Source organism: Cetorhinus maximus, chromosome 31, assembly GCF_964194155.1.
Source record: "Cetorhinus maximus chromosome 31, sCetMax3.hap1.1, whole genome shotgun sequence".
Lineage (NCBI taxonomy): Eukaryota > Metazoa > Chordata > Chondrichthyes > Lamniformes > Cetorhinidae > Cetorhinus > Cetorhinus maximus.
In genome coordinates this window covers 17,324,396-17,348,794 of record NC_135909.1, presented here as the reverse complement: position 1 = coordinate 17,348,794, position 24,399 = coordinate 17,324,396, and the positions used below count along the sequence as shown (strand labels likewise).

Genomic DNA, 24,399 nt, shown 5'->3' with positions numbered 1-24,399 from the left:
CTCTGCTCTCTGTGAGTGATACTGTACTTACTGTGTGAGAATGAGCTGGCTGCACTTCTCCTTGTGTCACGGAGCCACTACATTTATTCTGCTGCTTTCAAGTATTTGCCTGTCAGAAGAAAAGGGTATTTATAATAACTCAAGCAGAGGGGAGGTAGCAAATACAAAATAGACTAAAATATTTTTTCAATTAATAGTCATTACGAAAAACCAGAACAAAAAGCAGCAACTCAGTTGGATCTGGCCTGAAGGGCAATTAGGGATCGGCAAATAGATTCTTGCCTGGTAAGCGGCTCCCACATCCTGGGAACAAATAAAAACATAAGTATATTCTGTGTGGTGCGGGGACTAATAATTTGATCTGTGCAGGACCCTCTGCTCTGTCACTCAGTCCCATTCACAGAGCAGTGGATTGTTTCTGGAGGGCAGGAAATTGTTGTAAAGTGATTCAAGTCCTTGGTCTGCAGTAGCTGGGTGCTGCAGGACTGCAGTGGAATCAGACACTGAATCCGTTTTTTTTCAGAGAGGGAGAGAGAGGGAACACAAACCTCCAAACAACTCATCCACCCGACCTTCAAGCACAACAAGCCCCACATGTGGCAAAGACTGCAGATCAGGCTGTCGCTGGACTAGTAATCCAGGGACCCAGGGGAATGCCTCTGGCGACCCTGGTTCCAATCCTGCCGCAGCAGATGGTGGAATTTGAATTCAATATAAATCTGGAATTAAAAGCTTAATGATGACCATGAAACCATTGTCAATTGTTGTAAGAACCCACCTGGTTCACTAATGCCCTTTAGGGAAGAAAATCTGCCGTCCTTACCTGGTCTGGCCGACATGTGACTCTAGACCTACATCAATTTGGTTGACACTCAAATACCCCTGAACAAGGGCAACTAGGGATGTGCAATAAACCAATGAAGACCACATGAATATTTTTTTTAAAAAATCACGCATTGGACATATTATCCATTTCAGAAACCACTGAACAGGAGTGGAAGCAAATCATCCTCTATCCTGAAAGCCTGAATAATAATAAGAATACCAGAGATATTCAGAGAGAGAATTAATCCCACTTCCCCTGGCAGCAATGGGGTCTGATAGATACAGAATGATTCTCACGCTGACATTCAGCACCACTGGCTGAAACGGAATTATTCCCACCCCCACAAACAGTACCAGACATAGACCCATAAAGCAAGAATCTCACTCTCACAAACTGTTCCAGAGACTGAGATACAGAATGAATGCTACACTCACAAACACTATCTGTGATCGACATATACAGAACAAATCTCCCTCGTGTTTCATAACAGAGTTCTCGGGAATGTATTGCACAATCACATTGACTACTAGAGGGTAACAAATGCATTCGAGAAATGATGATTGTAGTCCAGTAGTAGCTTAGCCAGATTTTCACACAAGAAGGGGGAATATCTGAACACAACATGGAACACATTAACATGACAGGGAAAATCAAGGCCCCCGGAAGAAAATATTTGCCCAACAGAAAACATCATCACTGAGCAATGGAGAACATATTACAGAACAGGGAAGAGAACATTTTTACACAGACGGGAACACGTTTGCTTGACAGGGAAGCTCTTACACAATGGTGAAGATCTCTCAACAGCAGAGAGCACAGTTACACAACAGAGAGCATAGTTACACAAAAGAGAGATTTTACCGACCCATATTTTAACAAGGATAGTTTTAGTGCACAAGGTAGGGAGGGAGCAAAATTCTTAAGTTGCATGCAAGAGAACTTGTTTAGCCAGTGCGTAGAAAGCTCAACAATGGAGGGGGAAGTTCAGGACCTAACATTCGGAAATCAGCTCAGGCAGGCGGAAGGCATATCAGTAGGGGAGTATTTTGGAGATAGTGACCATAACTCAGTTAGATTTAGGATAGTTATGGAAAAGGATAAGTTTGGACCGGGAAGTGCAGAGGGGAACTTAAGAATGAAATTATGAAAGCTAAGAGGGTGCATGAGAAAGCATTGGTGGGTAGTATAAGGGAAAACCCAAAGGATTTTATTCAACATATAAAGATTTAGAGAATAACTAGGGAAAGAGTAGGGCCTATTCCTGATCATAGAGGTAACCTGTGAGTGGACCTAGAAGACGTGGGTACAGTCCTCAACGAATACTTTGTGTCAGTCTGCACAATGGAAAAGTACAATGCAGACATAGACATTAGGGTGGAGGACTGTGAAATAGAGAGAGAAGAGGTACGAATGGGGTTAGCAGCCTTAAAAGTGGATAAATCCCATGCCCAGATGGAATGTATCCCAGGCTGTTGTGAGAGAAAAAGGAAGAGATATCAAGGGCCCTGACAGTAATTTTAAAATACTCTCTGGCCACAGGTGAGTTGCTAGGGGACTGGAGGACTTTTAACGTTGTCTCATTATTTAAAAAAGGAGGAAGGGATAGACCAGGAAATTACAGGACATTCTGTCTAACCTCGGTGGTAGGGAAGAATTCTGAGGGACAGAATATATCTGCACTTGGAGAGACACGGATTAAGCAGGGGTAGTAAATATGGATTTGTTAAGGGATGGTCGTGTTTGACAAATTTGATCGAATTTTTTGAGGAGGTAACCAGGAGTGTTGATGAGGGTATGCATTTGGTGTGGTCTACATGGACATTAGCAAGGCTTTTGATAAAGTCCTTCATGGCCGACTGGTCAAGAAAGTAAGAGCCCATGGGATCCAAGACAAAGTGGCATGTTGGATCCAAAATTGGCTGAGAGGCAGGAAGCAGAGGGTGATAGTAGAGGGATATTTTTGTGACTGGAGGCCTGTTTCCAGTGGGGTTCCACAGGGTTCGGCGTTGGGGCCCTTGCTGTTTGTGGTGTACATGAATGATTTGGACGTAAATATAGGGGATATGATCAAGAAGTTCGCAGGTTACACGAGAATTGGTAGGGTGATAAATAATGAGGAGGATAGTCGTAAACTGCAGGAGGATATCAATGGACTGGTCAGGTGCAGAGCAGTGTCAAATGGAAATCAACCCAGAAAAATGTGGGGAGGGCTAACAAGGCATGGAATTAAACGATGAATGGTAGGACCTTGGAAAGTACTGAAGATCAGAGGGACCTTGGAGTGCATATTCACAAATCCCTGAAGGTAGCATGGCAGGTATATAAGGTGGTTAGAAGGCATATGGGATGTTGGCCTTTATTAGCCGAGGCATAGAACACAAGAGCAGGGAGGTTATGTTAGAACTGTATAAAACGCTGGTTAGGCCACAACTGGAGTACTGCATGAAGTTCTGGTCACCACATTATAGGAAGGGTGATGACTACACTGGAGAGATGCAGAGGAGATTTACCAGGATGATGCCTGGGCTGGAGGGTCTGAGCTATGAGGAAACATTGGATAAGCTGGGTTTGTTTTCCTTGGAACAGTGAAGGTTGAGAAGAGGACTGATAGAGGTGTATAAGATTATGAAGGGAATAGGCACTATTTTTTTTTCCATGAGTAGAGGGGTCAATAACCAGGTGGCATAGATATAAGGTAAGAGATAGAAGGCTAGGAGGGGAGTAGAAATGGTATATTTTTACACAGAGGGTGGTGGGAGTCTGGAACTCACTGCCTGCAAGGGTGGTTGAGTCAGAAACTCTCGTAACATTTAAGAAGTATTTAGGTATTCAGTTATGTTGCTATAGCCTCCAGGGCTTTGGGCCAAGTGCTGGGAAATGGGATTAGTCGGATCTCTGATGACAGGCGAGGACACGATGGGCAGAATGGCCTCCTTCTGTGCTGTAGACCTCTATGAGTCACTGAGTGCACAGCTACATAACAGAGAACACAATTACATAACAGAGAGCACCGTTACACAACAGAAAGCACAGTTAAACAACAGGGGGCACAGTTACACAATAGAGGGTGCAGTTACACAACAAAGAGCATCATGACACGACAGAGAACAGAATTAGACTAAAGAGTGCACGGTTATACACAACAGAGAGCACAGTTAGACCATAAGACCATAAGACATAGGAGCAGAAATTAGGCCACTCGGCCCATCGAGTCTGCTCCGCCATTCAATCATGGATGATAAGTTTCTCAACCCCATTTTCCCGCCTTCTCCCCGTAACCTTTGATCCCCTTACCAATCAAGAACCTATCTATCTCGGTCTTAAATACACTCAAAGACCTGGCCTCCACAGCCTTCTGTGGCAATGAATTCCATAGATTCTCCACTCTGTGGCTAAAGAAGTTTCTTCTCATCTCTGTTCTAAAAGGTCTTCCCTTTACTCTGAGGTTGTGCCTTCGGGCCCTAGTCTCTCCCACTAATGGAAACATCTTCCCCACGTCCACTCTATCCAGGCCTTTCAGTATTCTGTAAGTTTCAATCAGATCCCCCCTCATCCTTCTAAACCCCATCGAGTATAGACCCAGAGTCCTCAAACGTTCCTCATAGCCTCATCCTCAAGCCTTTCATTCCTGGGATCATTCTCGTGAACCTCCTCTGGACCCTCTCCAGGGCCAGCACATCTTCCTGAGATATGGGGCCCAAAATTGCTCACAATATTCTAAATGCGGTCTGACCAGAGCCTTATAAATCCTCAGCAGCATATTCCTGCTTTTATATTCTAGTCCTCTCGAAATAAATGCCAACATTGCATTTGCCTTCCTAACTACCGACTCAACCTGCAAGTTAACCTTAAGAGAATCCTGGACTAGGACTCCCAAGTCCCTTTGCAGTCCAGATTTCTGAATTCTCTCCCCATTTAGAAAATAGTCTATGCCTCTATTCTTCCTACCAAAGTGCATTACCTCACACTTCACCACTTTGGATTCCATCTGCCAATTATTTGCCCATTCTCCTAACCTGTCTAACTCCTTCTGCAGCCTCCCAGCCTCCTCAGTACTACCTATCCCTCCACCTATCTTTGTATCATCTGCAAACTTAGCCAGAATGCCCTTAGTTCCTTCATCAAGATCATTAATGTATAAAGTGAAAAGTTGTGGTTCCAACATTGACCACTGCGGAACTCCACTAGTCACCGGCCGCCATCCTGAGAAGGATCCCCTTATCCCCACTCTCTGCCTCCTGCCAGACCGTCAATCTTCCATCCATGCTAGTACCTTGCCTCTAACACCATGGCCTCTTATCTTACTGAGCAGCCTCCTGTGCGGCACCTTGTCAAAGGCCTTCTGGAAGTCCAAGTACATAACATCCATTGGCTCTCCTTTGTCTAACCTACTCGTTATCTCCTCAAAGACTTCTAACAGATTTATCAGGCATGACCTCCCCTTGATGAAGCCATGATGACTTTGCTCTATTTTATCATGCAATTCCAAGTATTCTGAAATCTCATCATTAATAATGGACTCTAAAATCTTACCAACGACCGAGGTCAGTCTAATCGGCCTCTAATTTCCCATCTTTTGCCTCACTCCCTTCTTAAACAGCATGGTTATATTCACGATTTTGCAGTCCTCTGTGACCCTCCCTGACTCCAGAGATTCCTGAAAGATGACCACTAACGCTCCCACTATCTCTTCAGCTATCTCCTTCAGAACTCTGTGGTGTAATCCATCTGGTCCAGGTGATTTATCCAGCTTCAGACCTTTCAGTTTTCCTAGCACCTTCTCCTTGGTAATTGCCACCATACTCACCTCTGCCCCCCGACTCTCTTGAATTTTTTGATGTTACTCGTGTCTTCCACCGTCAAGACTGATGCAAAGTACCTATTCAGTTCCTCTGCCATTTCTTTCTTCCCCACTACTACTTCTCCAGTGTCATTTTCCAGCGGCCCAATGTCCACTTTTGCCTCTCTCTTACCATTTATATATCTAAATAAAACTCTTGCAATCTTCTTTTATACTACTGGCTAGTTTACCCTCATATTTAATATTCTCCCTCCTTATTTCTTTTTTAGTTGTCCTCTGTTGGTCTTTGTAGGCTTCCCAATCCCCTGGCTTCCCTTTGCTATACGCCGCATTGTACGCTTTCTCTTTAGCTTTTATGCTGTGCCTGACTTCCCTTGTCAGCCATGGTTGCCTCTTCTTCCCTTTAGTATGCTTCTTCTTCCTCGGGATGAATTTTTGCTGTGTCTCCAAAATTATTCCCAGAAACTCCTGCCATTGCTGTTCCACTGTCTTTCCTGCTAGGCTCATCACCCAATCAATTCTGGCCAGCTCCCCCCTCATGCCTCTGTAGTTGCCTTTATTCAACTGTAATACCGTTACATCTGATTCCAGCTTTTTTCCTCTCAAACTGCAGGGTAAATTCCATCATATGATGGTCACTTCCTCCTAAGGGTTCATCTTAAGCTCCCTTATCAAATCTGCCTCTTTCACATCACTAAATCTAGAATTGCCTGTTCCCTAGTGGGCACCACCACAAGCTGCTCCAAAAAGACATCTCGTAGACATTCCACAAATTCCTTTTCTTGGGATCCACTACCAACCTGATTTTCCCAGTCTGCCTGCATATTGAAATATCCCATGATCACTATAACCTTGCCTTTCTTAGACGCCTTTTCTATCTCCTGGTGTATCTTGTGTCCCACATCCTGACTACTGTTCGGAGGCCTGTACATAACTCCCATTATGGTTTTTTTAACTTTGCGGTTCCTCAAGTCTAACCACACAGATTCTACATCATCTGACCCTACATCATTTCTTGCTATCGATTTAATTTCATTTCTTACAAACAAAGCAACCCCACCCCCTCTGCCAACCTGCCTATCTTTTCGATAGGGTGTATATCCTTGGAAATTTAGCTCCCAGTCATGATCCCCTTGCAGCCATGTCTCCACGATGCACACCACATCATACCTGCCAATTTCAATCTGCACCACAAGCTCATTTACTTTATTTCGTATACTGCGTGCATTCAGATACAGCACCTTCAGTCCTGTATTTCCCCTCCCCCTTCTCATTGTCGTCCCTTTATCTGCTGTGCTTGAATTAGATTCCTATCCCTTTCCAAACACTCTGTCCTATTTTGTGTTCTGGAGACTTTAATTGCCTCTCCTGGGCTCTCCTTTCTTTTCAGTTTTTTCATAATTTTCCATGAAGCTGAATCCACCCCCCACACGCTAACCTGTTGATTTGTTTCCCATTAGTCAGACTTCCTGGAGATTTCCCCTTCCCTTCGCCCCCACTTTCTAGTTTAAAGTCCTGTTGACCACCCTATTTACCCTTTTTGCTAGAACATTGGTCACAGATTGGTTCAGATGGAGACCATCCCAATGGTACAGATCCCTCCTCTTCCAATACTGATGCCAGTTCCCCACGAAATGGAACCCCTCTTTCCTGCACCACTCCCTTAGCCACGTGTTTACTTCCCTTATTCTCGCATCCCTATGCCAATTTGGACGTGGCTTGGGTAGTAGTCCGGAGATTATAACCTTTGAGGACCCGTTCTTAAATATAGTTCCTAGCTCCTGATAATCACCAAACAGGTCCTCTTTCCTAGTCTTACCTATGTTATTTGTCCCGATGTGGACCACAACAACCGGATCCTCCCCCTCTCTCTCCTTTCAAGCCGGTCAGAGATTTCCCTCACCCTGGCACCGGGCAAGCAACATACCATGCAGGACTCTCGATCCTGCTTACAAAGGATGCTATCAATTCCCCTAATTATAGAATCCCCTACAACTACCACTTGTCTTTTTGCTCCCCCATCTTGAATGGCCTCCTGTGCCACGTTGCCATGGTGAGCTGGCTCATCCTCCCTACAGACCTGATCCTCATCTACACAGGGAGCAAGTACCTTTTTTTTTTTGTAAAAATATACTTTATTCATAAATTATCTTCAATCACATTCAAAACCATTTCAAAGACAACATTACAAGGGTACAATCCAGGTTAAACTTTTACATAATGTATCACCAGGTGCATCAGTACAAACAATATTACAATCATTTACAGCCTTTCATTTTGATCTGTACAGCCCGAGGGGCTCTAAACAGTTCCCAGTCTCTCGGTGCGCTGTGGTAGAAAGGTCTTAGACAGCGACCCTTCCCCATTGCGCCTTTGCGGCAGCTGCCCCAAGCTTTAGTGCGTCCCTCAGCACGTAGTCCTGGACTTTGGATTGTGCCAGTCCGCAACAATCGGTCGGGGACAACTCTTTGTGCTGGAAGACCAACAAGTTTCGGGCAGACCAAAGCGCCTCTTTCACCGAGTTGATGATCCTCCAGCTGCAGTTGATGTTTGTCTCGGTGTGTGTCCCTGGGAACAGCCCGTAGAGCACAGAGTCCTGTGTCACAGAACTGCTCGGGATGAACCTCGACAGCAACCACTGCATCTCTCTCCAGACTTTCTTTGCAAAGGCACAATCCACAAGGAGGTGAACAACGGTCTCTTCCCCACCACAGCCACCTCGAGGGCAACGTGCAGAGGGGGTGAGCCTCCTGGCGTGTAGGAAGGATCTGACAGGGAGGGCCTTTCTCACCACCAGCCAAGCTACGTCTTGGTGCTTGTTGGAAAGTTCTGGCGATGAGGCATTCTGCCAAATGACTTTGACAGTCTGCTCGGGGAACCATCCCACAGGGTCCACCCTCTCCTTATCCCTCAGGGCCTCTAGGACGTTACGTGCTGACCACTGCCTGATGGACTTGTGGTCAAAGGTGTTTTTCTGCATAAATTTTTCCACCAGGGACAGGTGGTACGGCACGGTCCAACTACTTGGAGCGTTCCGCGGCAGCGTGGCCAGACCCATCCTTCGCAACACCGGGGACAGGTAGAACCTCAGCACGTAGTGACACTTGGTGTTTGCGTACTGAGGGTCTACGCACCGCTTGATGCAGCCACACACAAAGGTGGCCATCAGTATGAGGGCGATGTTGGGCACGTTTTTTCCCCCTTTATCTAGAGGCTTGTACATCGCGTCCCTGCGGACACGATCCATTTTCGACCTCCAGATAAAGCGGAAGATGGCTCGAGTGATCGCCATCGCGCAGGAGTCTGGAATGGGCCAGACCTGCGCCACGTACAGCAACAGCGAGAGTACCTCACACCTGATGACCAGGTTCTTACCCGCAATGGAGAGGGAGCGTCGCTCCCACATGCCCAGTTTCCTTTTCACCATAGCCACTCGCTCCTTCCAGTTTCTAACGCATGCCCTGGTCCCTCCGAACCATATCCCCAGCACCTTCAGGCCGTCAGCCCTGACAGTGAAGGGGACAAAGGATCGGTCAGCCCAGTTCCCAAAGAACATGGCCTCGCTCTTCCCACGATTTACCTTGGCTCCCGAGGCCAGTTCGAACTGGTCGCAGATGTGCATCAGTCTGCGCACCGACAGCGGATCCGAGCAGAAGACAGCGACGTCGTCCATGTACAGGGAGGCTTTTACCTGAGTGCCTCCACTGCCTGGGATCGTCACTCCTCTTATGCCCGGATCCTTCCTGATGGACTCGGCAAAGGGTTCTATGCAGCACACGAAAAGGACAGGCGAGAGAGGACAGCCCTGCCTGACTCCAGATTTAATCGGAAAGCTATCTGTTTCCCACCCATTGATTGAGACTGCGCTACTGATGTTAGTGTAGAGCAGTTGGATCCAATTTCGAATTCCCTCCCCAAACCCCATTTTGGAGAGCACATCCCCCATGTAGGTGTGCGATATTCTGTCAAAGGCCTTCTCCTGATCCAAGCTGATGAGGCAGGTATCCACACCCCTGTCCTGTACATAGGCAATCGTATCCCTGAGCAGCGCCAGGCTGTCAGAGATCTTCCTGCCTGGCACAGAGCAGGTCTGGTCAGGGTGAATCACCAATTCCAGAGCGGATTTGACCCGATTGGCGATGACCTTGGACAGAATCTTATAGTCCATATTCAACAGTGAAATGGGTCGCCAATTTCTAATTTCCTCCCTTTCCCCCTTGTGCTTGTAGATGAGGGTGATGATGCCTTTCCTCATGGATTCTGACATACTACCGGCCAGGAGCATACTCTCGTACACTCCTAGCAGGTCTGGGCCGATCAAGTCCCACAGAGCCGAATACAACTCCGCCGGCAAGCCGTCGCTTCCGGGAGTTTTACTCTTCTCGAAGGACTCGAGGGCCTTAGTCAGTTCATCAGGAGTTAGCGGTTTGTCTAGGCTCTCCCGCGTACTGTGGTCTAAGACCTCCGTGATAGAGGACAGGAAGGACTGGGAGGCCGTGCTGTCCGTGGGCTTCACGTCATACAGTCCGGCATAAAAGGATTTGCTGATCCTCAGAATGTCGGACCGTGATGACTTTACTGAGCCGTCTTCTTCCTTCAGGCTGCTGATCACAGAGCGCTCTCTGTGTACCTTTTGGAAGAAGAAACGTGAGCACGTCTCATCCTGCTCCACGGAGCGGACCCTGGAACGGAAGATGATCTTGGAGGCCTCCGAGGCAAAGTGCGAGGCTTGCTGGCCCTTCACCTCTTGGAGCTCCTCCTTGACATCGACCCCCATCGACTGCAGCCGGAGCAGATTCTGCATCTTTTTCTGGAGTCGGGACATTTCCCTCTGTTCCTTTCTAGCTTTCTGGGTGCCTTTGCGGATGAAAAACCTCTTGATGCTTCCCTTGATCACTTCCCACCAGTGTGTCAGGGACTCAAAGAGGGGTTTCACGGTTCTCCAACCTTTGTAATCCCTCTTGAGCTCCTCAATGTTCTCTGGGGTCAGCAGTTGCACATTTAGCTTCCATGCCCCCCTGCCCACCCTCAGGTCCTTCTCCAAGTGGCAGTCCGCCAGTAGGAGGCAGTGGTCAGAGAAGAACACCGGCTTGACCTCGGTGGATCTGACTGTGAATGCACGGGACACAAACAGGAAGTCTATCCTGGAACGAATGGACCCGTCTGGCCGCGACCAGGTGTATCTACGCTGCGCTCCGTCTGCAGGGTTGCTGAAGACGTCGTGCAGCTTGGCATCCTTAACTGTTTCCATCAGGGATCTGGACGTAGCGTCCAATCTGCTTCCGGCCCTGCCGGATCGTCCAGCCGCATCGATGATGCAGTTGAAGTCCCCGCCCAGAATGACCGGCCTGGAGGTCGCCAGCAGCAGTGGGAGCTGCTGAAAAACCTCCAGCCGCTCAGCCCCTTGTGCCGGGCCATACACGTTAATTAACCGGAGTGGAGCGTTCTTGTACATTACGTCTGCTACGAGGAGTCGCCCGCCCACCACCTCCTTGACCTCGGAGACGGTGAAGTTGCCTCCCCGCAGCAGAATACCCAGGCCGGAGGAACGAGAGTCGTTTCCGCCCGACCAGATCGATGGCCCGTGGGACCACCATCGTGACCATTGCCTGTAGAAGCTGAGGTGCGGTATCGCACACTCCTGCAGAAACAACAGGTTAGCTTTGACCTTGGCTAGGTAGTCCAAGGTCGCAACACATCGCGTAGTAGATTTAATGCTACGCACATTTATGGATACAATCTTTAAACCCATTTTAAAGCATTTATTCTCCTACCAAACCCACTGTCTCTGAGAGTCCCAGACCTTTAGTCTGCTCCTTCATACCCGTAGTGAGCTCAAATTCCTTCACTTTGGATGGGCTGAGGTAGATCTCCTTGGCCGTGTTCTGCTCCGGTGGCATCTGGAGGTTCACGTAGAGAGCGGGTTTTGAGATGACCTTTGCTGGAGAAGCTTCTCCAAAACTCACCCCCTCTGGGGTGTTGCTGTTCCCGGCTTCCTGGAGCTGGGGTGCGATGATTGCCTCACTGCTCCCAGATTCCAGGGGCTGTGGTGCACTGGCCTCCTCAGGTTGCAGGCAAAGTTGAGGTGCGCTGGTCTCCTTGTTGTCTCCAATTTTCTGGAGCTCGGGTGTCTCGTCCTCCAACGCCCTGGAGCTTTGCCGCCTCTTCTGTCGGTGCCGCTCTGGCACTTCATCATCCGAAGAGCTGCTGCCCTTGTCATCCGTGTCGGATGGGAGACGCCTCTTGCCGCTTCTCTGGGAAACGCCTTTGCTTCTTCTTCGCTCCCTCTTACTTTTCTTCTTCTTCACCGTCCGCCACTCCCCCTGCTGCTTTTCCACTGCTGCCTCCTCCTCCATTGATTCGCTGTCCTGAGGACTGGGAGGTTCAGGGGGTAGTGCTGTTGGTTGGCTCTCTGTTGCCTCAATCTCTTTCTCCACCTTGTCTCTCTCTGTGTCCTCCTTTGTCCCATTGAGCTCCCTGGGGGCCTTGGTGGTTGGAGTGACACGGAACATTTCTTCTGCTTCCCCCTGGTCGGCTTTGGCTGCCTGTGCGTAAGTACGGCAGCGTTTGGGGCAAGTCCTGTAGAGGTGACTTGCCTCGCCACACAGGTTGCAGCACTTGGCCTGTTTGCAGTCTTTTGTCTGGTGCCCTTCCTGTTTGCAGATCTTGCAGAGGGAGGCGCTGCAGTTGGCCGCCACATGACCAGCCTTGCCGCATGAGCGACAATGCTTGGGTTGCCCAGCGTAAACCAGGTAGCCACGGTTTCCCCCGATAGCGAAACTGGAAGGAGGGTGGAAAATGGCTCCCTTACCATCGGTCTTTAGCGTGACCTTAAACAGGCGTTTGCCTGTCCAGATCCCCAAGTCGTCTCGGATCTCGGTGCCGCTCCCCACCTTATCGAAGTACCTGGTGAGGAAGGTGACCACGTCGGCGACAGGGACGAAGGGGTTGTACACATGCACCATCACCTCACGTTCCCGTTGCAACGGCAGAGAAAAGTGCGGCTCCGCCGTCAGGATCTTCATCTCCGGCAGGTCTCTCTTCTCCTCGAACACCCTCAGGAGCCGGACGCAGTCTGCCACCCGCTTGAACGTCACGTCAAAATAACCACCTTTGCGGGAGTCGTGCAGGGTGAAGATCTCCGTAGCTTGGAAGCCGCACGCCTTCAACAGGATCCTCCTGGTGAAGAAGCCCCGATCCATAGGTGATCCTCCTTCGCTGTGGTTCACCGTGACTCGGACGGTGATAGGTAGCCCACGGTATGGATTTGGATTGCGATTGGTTATCGCCCTTCCATCCCGACCTTGCCTTGGCAGGACCATGGTGTCGCCCCTGCAACACTACACTTGATCTTAGCCAAAAGGCCGAGAAGCGAGCAAGTACTTTTTTTTTTTTTTTGTAAAAATATACTTTATTCATAAAAAATCTTCAATCACATTCAAAACCATTTCAAAAACAACATTACAAGGGTACAATCCAGGTTAAACTTTTACAAAATGTATCACCAGGTGCATCAGTACAAACAATGTTACAATCATTTACAGCCTTTCATCTTGATCTGTACAGCCCGAGGGGCTCTAAACAGTTCCCAGTCTCTCGGTGCGCTGTGGTAGAAAGGTCTTAGACAGCGACCCTTCCCCATTGCGCCTTTGCGGCAGCTGCCCCAAGCTTTAGTGCGTCCCTCAGCACGTATTCCTGGACTTTGGATTGTGCCAGTCCGCAACAATCGGTCGGGGACAACTCTTTGTGCTGGAAGACCAACAAGTTTCGGGCAGACCAAAGCGCGTCTTTCACCGAGTTGATGATCCTCCAGCTGCAGTCGATGTTTGTCTCGGTGTGTGTCCCTGGGAACAGCCCGTAGAGCACAGAGTCCTGTGTCACAGAACTGCTCGGGATGAACCTCGACAGCAACCACTGCATCTCTCTCCAGACTTTCTTTGCAAAGGCACAATCCACAAGGAGGTGAACAACGGTCTCTTCCCCACCACAGCCACCTCGAGGGCATCGTGCAGAGGGGGTGAGACTCCTGGCGTGTAGGAAGGATCTGACGGGGAGGGCCTTTCTCACCACCAGCCAAGCTACGTCTTGGTGCTTGTTGGAAAGTTCTGGCGATGAGGCATTCTGCCAAATGACTTTGACAGTCTGCTCGGGGAACCATCCCACAGGGTCCACCCTCTCCTTATCCCTCAGGGCCTCTAGGACGTTACGTGCTGACCACTGCCTGATGGACTTGTGGTCAAAGGTGTTTTTCTGCATAAATTTTTCCACCAGGGACAGGTGGTACGGCACGGTCCAACTACTTGGAGCGTTCCGCGGCAGCGTGGCCAGACCCATCCTTCGCAACACCGGGGACAGGTAGAACCTCAGCACGTAGTGACACTTGGTGTTTGCGTACTGAGGGTCTACGCACCGCTTGATGCAGCCGCACACAAAGGTGGCCATCAGTATGAGGGCGATGTTGGGCACGTTTTTTCCCCCTTTATCTAGAGGCTTGTACATCGCGTCCCTGCAGACACGATCCATTTTCGACCTCCAGATAAAGCGGAAGATGGCTCGAGTGATCGCCATCGCGCAGGAGTGTGGAATGGGCCAGACCTGCGCCACGTACAGCAACAGCGAGAGTACCTCACACCTGATGACCAGGTTCTTACCCGCAATGGAGAGGGAGCGTCGCTCCCACATGCCCAGTTTCCTTTTCACCATAGCCACTCGCTCCTTCCAGTTTCTAACGCATGCCCCGGTCCCAAGTACCTCGTACCTGTTGGACAAGGTCAAGAGCTGAAGCTCCTCTGTTCCTGAACACAGGATCCCTCTTCCTGCCTTACTTGCAGTCACATCCTGCTGACCCTGACCACTGACCGAATTTGAGGTACTTAATCTACCGGGTGTGACCGCCTCCTGAAACAATGCATCAAGGTAACTCTCCCCCTCCCGGATGTGCTGCAGCGTCCGGAGCTCGGACTCCAGCTCATCAATTCTGAGCCGGAGTTCCTCCAGCAACCATGCTGCAGATGTGGTCGCTGCGGCTCGCAATGGGATCTGCCAGCTCCCACATCATACAGCTACAGCACATCACCTGTCCAGCCATCCCTACTTAGTAAATTAATTTATTAATTAGCATTGCAGTGTTTTTTTTCAAATTTGGTGCAGATTTCCTACCAACCAATCAGGTCACAGATTTCCCGTGACGTGACATTTTCAGTTTTCGCTTCAGTTACTCTGTGCCCCGAGGTTACCGCTCCGCTGCTCCTTCCGCTGAGTCTGCTCCCTCGAGCAGGGGGCAGGGGGCACAGTTAAAAAACAGAAAGCACAGTTACTCAACAGAAAGCATAGTAACATGACAGAGAATACAATTACACAACAGTTAAACAATAGGGGCCACAGTTACATGATAGTGGCGTAGTTACACAACAGAGAGCGCAATTACACAACAGAGGGCACAGTTACACAACAGAGGGCACAGTTACACAACAGAGGGCACAGTTAGGCAACAGAGAGCACAATTACATAACAGAGAGCACATTTGCACAACGGGGTGCAAAGTTACACAACAGAAAGCACCGTTATACAACAGGAGTCATATTTACAAACAGGGGACATCTCTGTGCAGCAAGGAACAGCTTTACATAAGTGATCAGTCTCACCATCTCAGTGTCTTGCTAATTTGCTCGGCATCTTTCTCTGTCACCTTGTGTATCCTGACAGTCTCTTGCTGCTTTTCTGTCTGTGTTTCTCTGTCTGTTTCTGGCGTGACACAGTGGAAATATGTAGCGAAGTTGATCCTCCCAACAGATGTATTCTAGCCCAAAAAGCACAAAGCAAGTGACTACTTATTTCCCTAACACACAACATTGATATTCATCACCCAATAGCTTTATGTAGCAGAGTGGCGCAGCGGAAGCGTGCTGGGCCCATAACCCAGAGGTCGATGGATCGAAACCATCCTCTGCTATTTATGTTCCCACTAAAAGAAACATTGGCTGCTACGACAAGCTTCTCTTATTTAGCTTTACAGTTTACAGCTTTGGATTTCCGTTTCCCATAAACATTTAAATCTGCAACAAACCTCTCAAATTCCTTTTATTCACACCGGGACACTAGGGGAAAATGCTGCAAACACACACCAGCAGAGACTTTCTGTCAGCCCATTTCTCGCTAAGAGCTGGCAAAGTCTGAATGCTTTTCTCTCGTTCACTATCACTCCAAAATTATCTGAATCGGAAATTTCTGAGATGGAAACAATATAGTGAAGTTTATATTTATTAGTCCGTCTGATCTATATGATACCCTGCAGTAATTCAAAATTCTAATTTGTACAACAGCTTCTTCACTGCGACATGTAGCATTGAAAAGAACAGAAGTGCCATCATAGTGAAGACAGCATCATGTCAAAGACAGTAAATCATTATTAGGACAGATATCGACATTCCTGCTTAATTACAGGTTTTAAACGTGGAATTCAGTTCCATAATCACCATGAACAGAGAAAGTGAAGTTTCCTTCCTTCGGCCTTGCATCAGATACATATTGTACTAAAAATTCCTTTGAGTGTCTCTGATTATTTCCTTTTGCCTGTTAGTAGTTGTTTGGAAGCTAATGCGTTCAGTTTCCTGCTCATTCTGCCATTATGTTCCTTAACTAAGGTGAAAGTTGTAACATTTCTGTGACGTTTCTTTGCTTCTAACGCATTGTGGTCACTCATTGGTAGATGCTAATTTACTCTCAGAAGATTAATTAATTCTCTCTCGTTACTTATTATTGAATCTAGTATAACACTTTCTCTTGTGGTTTCCAAATCAGGGTGGAGGCAGAAGAGATTAAATGACAAAACAGTTGATGGTGCAAGGCTCAGATAAATGGACAAGTAACAAAACCAAAGATGTGTTTAAAGGAGGTGTGAATTTTGATGAACAGCTGCCATGCAAAATCAAGAGAAAAATGTGAATTAAAGCAAAACATCCAATATAAATGATACACAATGGGGATTGAGATTACCCCCTCCAATTGTTATATTCAGTATTGAGGTTGTAAGGGTTTAAAGTGCTCAATTGAAAGATGAGATACCATTCCTAGAGCTTACATTGAGATTAATAAGAACACTTCAAGATGCAGAGGACAGAAAGGTCAGTGTGAGCACAAGCTGGAAACTTAAAATGACATGTGTTCGGAAACTCGGTGTCATGCTTGCAGAGTGAACAGATCTTCCACAAAGCAATCACTCAATCTTTCCAATGTAGAGCAGATCACATTGTGAGCAGTGAATACGGGGTACTAAATTGAAGAAAGTACACTTATATTACTGTTTCACCTGGAATAATTGTTTTGGTGAGGAGAGCTAATATCCCATACCAACGCTGCAAATTTATTTTCCTTTTTTCCTCAACTGATTTTCTCTCCTCTCTGCGATTGACAGGGCCCCCAACCATTTTTGTTACTTTTCGCGACCTCTGGTCCCACCAATTCCCTCTCTCCCAGGATTCTGATAGTCTTCCCCTTGTCTTCACCTTCCTCCCCACCACCCTCCACATTGAATGGATCATCCTTTGCCATTTCTTTAGAAGGCAGCGTGTTGCTGTGACCTTGAAAGCTCTGCCGCAAAGGATGGTGGAAGCAGATTCAATATAAACTTTCAAAAGTGAAACGAACAACTACAGAAGGGAAAATATTTTAGGGCTATTCAAAAGGTTAAGGGGAGTGGGGCTTATTTGTTACAAAAGAGTTTGCGCAAAATGGTTGAGCACAATCGCTTGCGACTGCGTTGAAGTTTATGGCGAAATGGCGGACATCGATTCCCAGAATGCGCTGGGTAACATAAAACAACCTATCTCTACCGGGGACCGCAATGCGCAGGCGCCGAAACAGGCACGTCGTCCACCGGAAATCCTTTCCGCGCCGTGCATGCGCGGTACAGAAACAAGAAGCTGCGCGTTGTCGAGCGCATCCTCAGTGACATCGAGTCTCAGCGACTCTCAGAGCCCGAATCAGAGCCGCCGGGTCCGGCGGACGTGCGGAGAGGGACCCGGGGACGGCACCGTGAAGCCGATGGTGCAGCGCCTCCCCCATCCCAGCCGCCGCTTCCCGGATTCTCCCCTTTGCACCGAGTCTTTGATGCGGTAACAGAGAGGGTTGGGGAGGGTGATGCTGTTCATGTGGTTTACATGGATTTCCAAAAGGCATTTGATAAAGTCTCACACAACAGACTTGTCAACAAAGTTACAGCTCATGGAATAAAAGGGGCAGAGCAACATGGATATGGGATTGGCTGAGTGACAGGAAACAGAGGGTAGTGGTGAATGGTTGTTTTTCAGACTGGAGGAAAGTTTATAGTGGAGTTACCCAGGGATCTGTGTTTGCTCTTATATGTTATATGACCTAGACCTGGGTGTACGGGGCACCGTTTCAAAATTTGTGGATGAAATTTGGAGGTATTGTGAACTGTGAGGAGGATAGTGTTAAACTTCTAAAGGACAGAGGCAGGTTGGTGGAATAGGCAGGCAAGTAGCAGTGGTAAAAGTTCGACCTCAGAATGACCCGGGGCCGGCCCTGGGGAGCATGCACACTCACAATGTCGGGGAAGTCAGTGCATTTGATAGAGCGTTTTCTGGGATGCAGGGAATTGTGGGATCTGCAGCCACCATGAGCAGATGTTAGTAAGTGTTTTATTGCAGGCTGAATGTCAGTGACCCGAAATGTGAACTCTTTTTCTTTGTCCACAGATGCTGCCTGATGTGCTGTGTATTTCCAGCATTTTCTCTCTTTATTTCAGATTTCCAGTATCCAAATGATTTTGTCAGTGAATTATTGCAAGTGTCGCTCACAAAACCGAGGCCGGAAACACAAACTGAGAAATGAACAACCCTCGGAATCAGAATGGATGTTGGACGTGGAAGTCGTTCCTCGCTTACTTTGAAGGTATGTTCCCATTGGCTGACTTTGAACTGGAGAGTAGAGAGAGGAGAAGCTGATGAGTTTAACCACGAGCACGTTTGAGAACAGTAGGGCCCAACTATTTCTGATCAAATGTTATTAACTGTTTCCTGTACAGTAACAGAGACTGACGGGGAGTAAATTTCACATTCATATACAATAGTAGAGAGTGACAGACAGAGTTAATTCCACCCACACACATATACTGTAAGACAGATTGACAGAGAGTTAATTCATTGAATCATAGAATGATTACAGCACAGAAGGAGGCCTTTCTGCCCATTATGTCTATGCTGGCCTTCTGAAGGAGCAGTTCACCTCTTGCCACTTTACCGCCTTTTCCACATAGCCCTGCACATTTTTCCTTTTTTAATAATAATCCAATTCCCTCTTGAATGCTTCGATTGACCCTGCCTCCCCAAATTCCCAGGCACTTTTCCTAGCCACTCGCTGCATGAACAAGGTTTATCCTCATGATGTCATTGGTTATTTTGCCAATTACCTTAAATCTGCGCCCTCTCTTTCTCCACCTTTCCATCAATGGGGAAAATAAGTTTTCCTGTCTACCCTGTCCACACTCACAGCAACAGAGACTGACTGACAGAAATTTAATTCCACCTACATGCAGTAATTCAGATTATTAGACTCTTTATTCACACTCGCATACAGAAACAGACATTGACAGGAAGATAATTCCACAATCACACACAGCAACCAAAACTAACAGAAATTTAATTTCACACTCACAGTCACTGATTCTGACAGAGAGTGAATACCACACTTGCCATAACTGAGACTCACAGGTACAGAATTACTTCCACATTCATGTACAGTAACAGAGGTTGATATGTAAGATGTGAATTCCACACCCACAGAAAGCACCAGAGACTAAACGATTGAGATTTAATTCCTCACTCCATAACAGAGACGGAGAGTTAATGTCGCACTCATATACAGTAACACAGATTGACAGATGGTGAGTGTGAAATTAACTTTCTTGAAGTAACAGAGCCTGAAAGAGTTATTTCCATGGTCTGATACAGTAACAGAAACTGACAGAGTTAATTCTATATTCACCTACAGTAACAGGTTATCATACAAATAGTTAATTTCACACTCACCTACAGTAACCGTCACGATTGGATAGAAAGCTAAATCCGCACTTACACACGTGACAGAGATTGATAGATTGAAAGTTAATTCACAGTCACAATAACAGACTGACCAATGGAGGGTTAATTTCACACACTCAGAAACAGAGGCTGAGAATTTATTTGTTTATCCCTCACTCACATACAGTAACATAGACTAATATGAGAGTGTGGAACTAACACTCTTAGTTTCTGTCAGTCTCTGTTATTGTAGGTTAATTCCTCACTGAAACATTAATGAAAATTGACAGGTCCTTAATTCCACTCTCAGATATCCTAACAAAGACTGGGAAAGAGAATTCCACACTCACAGTAACCGAGACTGACCAATAGAGAGTTAATTCCACACACTCATACAGTAACAGAGACTGACGTAAGGAGTTAATTCCACACTCAGATACAGTAACTGAGACTGACCAATAGTGAGTTAATTCCACACATTCATACAGTAACAGAGACTGACGTAAGGAGTTAATTCCACACTCAGATACAGTAACAGAGACTGTCCGCTAGAGTTAATTCCACACTGACAGTAACAGAGGCTCACAAATTGTTTGTTTATTCCACACACATACATAACAGAGACTGACCGATAGAGAGTTAATTCCACTCACATACAGTAACAGAAATTGACATAAGGAGTTAATTCCACATTCTCATACAGCAAGAGGCTGACAGAGTGAGTTCCACAATTATTTACAGTAAAGGCTGTCCGAGAGTTAGTTCCACTCTCATAACCGGAACAGATTCTGACAGAGATTTAAATTACACACTCACATATAATAACTGATGAATCAGTGCTCCTACATGTTGAACATCACTTGGAGGAAGGGCTGAATGGCAAGGGTGCAGAATGTACTCTGGGTGGGGTACTTCAATGTCCATCACCAAGAATGGCTCGGTAGCACTACTACTGACCGTGCTGGCCGAGTCCTAAATGACATAGCTGCTAGACTGGGTCTGTGGCAGGTGGTGAGGGAACCAAGAAGAGGGAAAAACATACTTGACCTCATCCTCACCAACCTGCCTGCTGCAGATGCATCTGTCCATGACAATATTGGTAGGAGTGACCACCGCACAGTCATTGTGGGGATGAAGTCCCGCCTTCACATTGAGGATACACTCCATCGTGTTGTGTGGCACTACCACCGTGCTAAACGGGATAGATTTCAAACAGATCTAGCAACTCAAGACTGAGCATCCATGAGGATGCTTCAGCAGCAGTAAAATTGTGCTCGAACACAATCTGTAACCTCATGGCCTGGCATATCCCCCACTCTACCATTACCATCAAGCCAGGGGATCAACCCTGGTGCAACAAAGAATGCAGGAGGGCATGCCAGGAGCAGCACCAGAAATATATAAAAATGAGGTGTCAACCTGGTGAAGCTATAAAACAGGACTACTTGGATGCCAAACAGCATAATCGGCAAGTGGTAGAGAGCACTATGCAATTCCACAACCAACGGATCAGATTTAAGCTCTGCAGTCCTGCCACATCCAATCGTGAATGATGGTGGACAATCAAACAACTCAGTGGAGAAGGTGGCTCCACAAATATCCCCATCCTCAATGATGGAGGAGTCCAGCACAGCAGTGCAAAAGATAAGGCTGATGCATTCGCAACAATCTTCAGCCAGAAGTGCCAAGTGGATAATCCATCTGGGCCTCCTCTACAGATGCCAGTCTTCAGCCAATTCGATTCACTCCATTGATATCAAGAAACAGCTGAAGGCACTGGATACTGCAGAGGCTATGGACTCTGACAACATTCCGGCAATGGTACTGAAGACTTGTGCTCCAGAACTTGCCGCACCCCTAGCCAAACTGTTCCAGTACAGCTACAGCAGTGGCATCTACCCAGGTATGTGGAAAATTGCCCAGGTATGCCCTGTACACAAAAAGCAGGACGAATCCAACCCAGCCAATTACCGCCCCATCAGTCTACTCTCCATCATCAGTAAAGTAATGGAAGGGGTCATCAACAGTGCTATCAAGCGGCACTTGTTTAGCAATATCCTGCTCTCTGGTGCCCAGTTTGGGTTCCGCCAGGGCCACTCAGCTCTTGACCTCATTACAGCCTTGGTTCAAACATGGACAAAAGAGCTGAACTCCCGAGGTGAGGTGAGAGTTACTGTCCTTGACATGAAGGCAGCATTTGACCGAGTGTTGTACCAAGGAGCCCGAGCAAAACTGGAATCAATGGGAATCGGGGGGGAAACTCTCCGCTGGCTGGAGTCATACCTAGCACAAAGGAAGATGGTTGTGGTTGTTGGAGGTCAGTCATCTCATCTCAAGGACATGACAGCAGGGGTTCCTCAGGGTAGTGTCCTAGGCTCAACCATCTTCAGCTGCTTCATCTAGACTAGGAATCATAGAACCATAGAAAAGTTGCAGCACAGAAGGAGGCCATTCGGCCCATCTTGTCCATGCCAGCCCGAGGACACCCAGGTGCCCTTTCTAATCCCACCTTCCTGCACCCGGCCCATAGCCCTGCAGCTTACAGCACTTAAGGTGCAGATCCAGGTACTTTTTAAAAGAGTTTAGAGTTTCTGCCTCTACCACCAACCTGGGCAGCGAATTCCAGACACCCACTACCCTCTGTGTAAAAAAGTTCTTCCTCATGTTCCCCCTACTCCTTCTGTCACTTATCTTGAATCTATGTCCCCTGGTTCTAGATTTCTCCACCAAGGGAAACAATTTTATCCTGTCCACTCTATCTATTCCCCTCATAATTTTGTACACCTCAATCAAGTCACCTCTCAGCCTTCTTTGTTCTAAAGAAAATAACCCCACCCTATCCAATTTCTCCTCGTAGCTACACTTTTCTAACCCTGGCAACATTGTTGTAAACCTCCTCTGCACTCTCTCCAGAGCTATTATGCCCTTCTTGTAATGTGGTGACCAGAACTGCACACAATACACCAGTTGTGGCCTCACCAGTGTTTTATATAATTCCAACATCATATCCTTACTTTTATATTCTATACCTCTGCCAATGAAGGAGAGCATTCCATATGCCTTCTTTACAACCTTGTCTACTTGAACTGCTGCCTTCAGGGGCCTGTGTACTTGTACGCCAAGATTTCTCACTTCATCTACCCCTCTTAGTATATTCCCATTTATTGTGTAATCCCTGTAACTGTTTGACCTCCCTAAATGTATGACCTCACACTTCCCTATGTTAAAATCCATCTGCCACTTTACCGCCCACTCCACCAACCCATCTATATCGTTTTGGAGATTATGGCTATCCTCTACACTATCCACTACTCAGCCAATCTTTGTGTCATCTGCAAATTTCCCAATCGTGCCCCCCACATTCACATCCATATCGTTAATATATAATACAAACAGCAAGGGTCCCAACACTGAGCCCTGTGGAACACCACCTGAGACAACTTTCCATTTGCAAGGGCATCCATCGACCATTACCCTTTGTTTCCTGTTACAAAGCCAACCTTTTATCCAGTTTGCCACATTACCCTGAATCCCATGGGCTTTTACTTTCCTGACCAATCTGCCATGTGGGACCTTGTCAAATGCCTTGCTAAAATCCATGTACACAACATCCACTGCACCACCTTCATTAACCCTTCTTGTCACTTCCTCAAAGAATTCAATCAAATTTGTGAGGCAAGACCTTCCTTTAACAAATCCATGCTGACCATCCCTGACTAGTCCATGCCTTTCCATATGACAGTTAATCCTATCTTTCAGGATTGAATCCTATCTCTCAGGATGTGACGAGTAACTCGCCTCCTGACTCCCCAAAGCCTGTCCACCACCTACAAGGTACAAGTCAGGAGTGTGATGGAATACTCCCCACTTGCCTGGATGAGTGCAGCTCCTACAACACTAAAGAAGCTGGACACCGTCCAGGACAAAGCAGTCCACTTGATTGGCACCACATCCACAAATATTCACTCCCTCCACCACTGACGCACAGTAACAGTAGTGTGTACCATCTACAAGATGCACTGCAGGAATTCACCAAGGCTCCTTAGACAACACCTTCCAAACCCATGACCACTACCACCTAGAAGGACAAGGGCAGCAGATAGATGGGAACACCACTACCTGGAAGTTCCCCTCCAAGTCACTCACCATACTGACTTGGAAATATATTGTCGTTCCTTCACTGTTGCTGGGTCAAAATCCTGAAACTCCCTTCCGAACAGCACTGTGGGTGTACTTACACCACATGGACTGCAGCATTTCAGGAAGGCAGCTCACCACCACCTTCTCAAGGGCAATTAGGGATGGGCAATAAATGCTGGCCCAGCCAGCGAAGCCCACATCCTGTGAATGAATAAAAAAGAAACTGATGAAGAGAGGATCAATTCCATACTCACACGCAGTATCAGACTGAGTTAATTCCTGAAATACAGCAACAGAGACTGACAGACAGAGGGTCAATCCCACACTGACAAATTAAAAATATAAGAAAGAGAAGCAGGAGGAGGCCATTCAGCCCATCGGGCCAGCTTTGCCATTCAATAAGACCATGGCTGATCTGTTTGTGGCCTCAAACCCACTCTCCCACCTGCCCTATAACCCTTGACTCTCCTGTAGATGAAAAATCTGTCGAACTCAGCATGAATATATGCAATGACTCAGCCTCCACTGCTCTCTGAGGTGGAGAATTACAAAGATGAAGGACCCTCTGAGAGAAGAAATTCCTTCTCATCTCC

General features: G+C 47.2%; 1 long non-coding RNA gene and 1 other non-coding gene across 2 annotated transcripts in view; one reads left to right on the top strand and one right to left on the bottom strand.

Annotated features, from left to right (window-relative positions):
- LOC144670309 (uncharacterized) overlaps positions 1-24,399 on the bottom strand; it is a 621,539-nt gene that overhangs the window by 389,842 nt on the left and 207,298 nt on the right. The gene's annotated exons all lie outside the window — the stretch shown is intronic.
- Positions 15,508-15,579, top strand: trnam-cau (transfer RNA methionine (anticodon CAU)). Its single transcript has one exon. It is a non-coding gene; the product is annotated as a tRNA-Met (tRNA).